The following is a 3,873-nucleotide window of genomic DNA, read 5'->3' on the forward strand; positions in this document are numbered from 1 at the left end:
CGTTGGAAAAGACTGTGATGCTGGGAGGGATTGGGGGCAGGAGGAGAAGGGGACGACAGAGGATGAGATGGCTGGATGGCATCTCTGACTCGATGGACATGAGTCTGAGTGAACTCCGGGAGTTGGTGATGGACAGGGAGGCCTGGCGTGCTGCGATTCATGGGGTTGCAAAGAATCAGACACAACTGAACGACTGATCTGATCTGATCTGACACAGAAATGGCTTCATCTCAATTTTAAATAGAAGAAACATTGATTTCAAAGAATACAAATATAAATTAGATCTCTTGATGTAGTTTAAGTGTGATTTTATAGTAAATAAATTCTTAAATATGTTTGGCTTGCATATAATAAAATGCAATGAAAATGAATTTATACATCAAATTGCAGTTTATTGCTTTTAAATTTTGGTGTTCACCATTATCATCAAAGGAAAATGTTAAAATTTCTAGTTCTGGCTTCATATCTTTTTAATTATATCTTAAAGACTGCACTGAAAGTGATTGTATTAATTATTGTTTTGCTTTGTTATTTTCAACAATAATTGTTTTTAAAATCTTAAATTGGAGGTACTTAAATTGGAGGTTGGAAAGATCCCCTGGAGAAGGGTATGGCAACCCACTCCAGTATTCCTGTCTGGAGAATTCCATGGACAGGGGAGCCTGGTGGGCTACAATCCATGGGGCCACAAAGAGTTGTACGTGACTGAAACGACTTAGTGCATATGCACTTACTTAATATTGATATGTAGATCCCAGGTAAGCCATTGAATATCGGAGCTTGGAGTTAGCATTCAGGGAGGTGCATAAATCCATTCCACTAGATAAGGGCATCAAAGTAGAGCAGTTTTAGTAGAATGATGAAGACTTACACCAAACTGGATTGTAAAAATTGGCAGAATTTGCTAGAAAGATACGTGAAGGGCAGAGATGACCGTAGAAGGAGAAATTAGTAATAGAAAAGAGAGACAAATTACTAAGAAAAAGGAATTCAAAAGGTAGGGAAATGGGGATTGATGTTTAAAACGGAAGGGAAAATATTGATATAAAAATAAATATATTTGGTTTCAGAAAAAAAATGGGAATTCCTTTCTTATAGTTTTATTACCTCACTAAATTATAAAGTAAGTCATCATTCAGTTTATATTTACTTTTAAAAATATTAAAATTGCTAAGAATCCCCATGAATATTTTTCAGTATTTCACAAGTGTTGGAATCTAGCAATATCACCCCACATATAAGGCATCTTTTACAGACAATGAATTTTGAGAAAGAGATTTTTTATGACTTGCATACTGTGGCCTGAGCAATTTAAAATACTTTACTATTTTATTTTTATATACTTCAGTGTATTTGCCCTGGAGAAGAAATAAAACTAAAAGACATTTGTTCCTAATCCCAAGATCTAAAAATTCTATTTGATTCTTGATTCTGGAAAAATGTCACTTAGGCAGCATATTTTACTTAAAATGCTCTTTGCTAAAATGTCACTGGTCACACACATTTAGGGACAGAAAATGGCCATGGATGTCATTTTGTTAAGATCAAACTTTTCTCACTTAGGATATCACCTGCATTTGTCCCTTGACAATTTGTTGCAATTCTCACATCCCTCAGTTCTTTGTGTTAGCACTTTTAAAAGCATCATAAATGGAAATATTCAGGGATGATGACATTGTGGGTTATTTTCAACTGTTTACATTTTAGCACATATTACTTCATCAAATTAACTTTTCCCCCAAAGCTCAAAGGAGATGAAATAGGACTGGTCTAATTTGAGATAGATTGAATTAAGACAGCAGCAAAAGCCTGGGAAAATTGGTTACTGATTGGGGAACACAGGCTCATAAGAAAGAAACCTTCGAAACTTGAGCTTCCATGAGTAGTTTGAGACAGGCACCAAGTATTTACCAAGAACAGAGAGAGGACAATAATTCATGAGTTTATACATATTTAACTTATACTAGCAGTTAAGTCGGAGAAGGCAATGGCACCCCACTCCAGTACTCTTGCCTGGAAAATCCCATGGATGGAGGAGCCTGGTAGGCTGCAGTCTATGGGGTCGCTAAGAGTCGGACACGACTGAGCGACTTCACTTTCACTTTTCACTTTCACACATTGGAGAAGGAGATGGCAACCCACTCCAGTGTTCTTGCCTGGAGAATCCCAGGGACGGGGGAGCCTGGTGGGCTGCCATCTATGGGGTCGCACAGAGTCGGACACGACTGAAGTGACTTAGCAGCAGCAGCAGTTAAGTGGTATTATGTATTATTTTCAGTGTACAGTATGTAAGGCACTTTCTGACCCCAGTCTACCTCACCTACAGAGTCTTTTGCTCCTCTCTTCTTCACTTGGTCTAGACAAGTTTGCTTTATTCTCTTCCTGTCTCTATCCTTTCACACACATTGGTATCTCTACCATTCTTCCATCACTCTCAGTGATTCTTAGAGTCTCAAAATCTCTTCCAAAGAGAAACCATTTCTGACCCACATCTAAATATATTCCTCCAGGCTTCACTATAACTGCTGGGTATTTTTGCCTTTCTTCCAAAAAAATTTTTTTAAACAAATTGTATATTTATTTGTTGCATTGACTAAAATCTGTCTCTCTTATTAGACTGTAAGCCATATTTTCTGAGTTCACCACTGTATACTCAGTGCATACTGCTTGATCAATATTTATTGAATTAGTGAATGAATGAATAGCAGAACATCTTTAGGTTAAAAAAGTTAGTATGAAATAGAGACACATAACTCCTATATTTCCACTGCTTCCCTACAGTGAATTTGAAGAAATTTTGAGGGACAGGAGATATGTGAAAAAGGTGGCCTGACTTTAGCAAGGTCTAATTTTTGTCCCTTATTTTGGTTATAAAGTGACTAATCAAACCTAACTTGACATTTATGATATATTATTTGCATTTATATTTTTCCAGGATAATTATTAGACTGAAATTTTAAGTTCATCATAAGAAATAGTAATGATTAGTGTTCAGTTCAGTCACTCAGTTGTATCTGACTCTTTGCAACCCCATGAACTGCAGCACACCAGTCTTCTCTGTCCTTTACTATCTCCCAGAGCTTGCTCAAACTCAGGTCCATTGAGTCAATGATACCATTCATCCATCTCATCCTGTATTGCCCTCTTCTGCTCCTGCCTTCAATTTTTCCCAGCACCAGGGTCTTTTACAATGAGTTGACTCTTCACATCAGGTGGCCAAAGTATTGGAGCTTCAGCCTTAGCATCAGCCCTTCCAATGAATATTCAGGACTTATTTCCTTTAGAGTTGACTGCTTTGATCTCCTTACTATCCAAAGGAGTCTGAAGTCTTTTCAGCACTACAATTCAAAAGCATCAACTTTCAGCGCTCAGCCTTCATTATGGTCCAACTCTCATATGTGTACATGACTACTGGCAAAACCATAGATTTGACTATATGAACTTTTGTTAGCAAAGTGATGTGTCTCATTTTTAATACACTGTGTAGGTTGTTCATAGCCCTTCTTCCAAGGAGCAGATAAGATCTGTCGCTCAGTCATGTCCAACTCTTTGCGACCCCATAAATCAGAGCACGCCAGGCCTCCCTGTCCATCACCAACTCCCGGAGTTCACTCAGACTCATGTACATTGAGTCAGTGATGCCATCCAGCCATCTCATCCTCTGTCGTCCCCTTCTCCTCCTGCCCCCAATGCCTCCCAGCATCAGAGTCTTTTCCAATGAGTCAACTCTTCACATGAGGTGGCCAAAGTACTGGAGTTTCAGCTTTAGCATCATTCCTTCCAAAGAAATCCCAGGGCTGATCTCCTTCACAATGGACTGGTTGGATTTCCTTGCAGTCCAAGGGACTCTCAAGAGTCTTCTCCAGCACCACA

Source organism: Bison bison, unplaced genomic scaffold (genome assembly GCF_000754665.1).
Source record: "Bison bison bison isolate TAMUID 2011002044 unplaced genomic scaffold, Bison_UMD1.0 scf7180017864235, whole genome shotgun sequence".
Taxonomy (NCBI): Eukaryota; Metazoa; Chordata; class Mammalia; order Artiodactyla; family Bovidae; genus Bison; species Bison bison.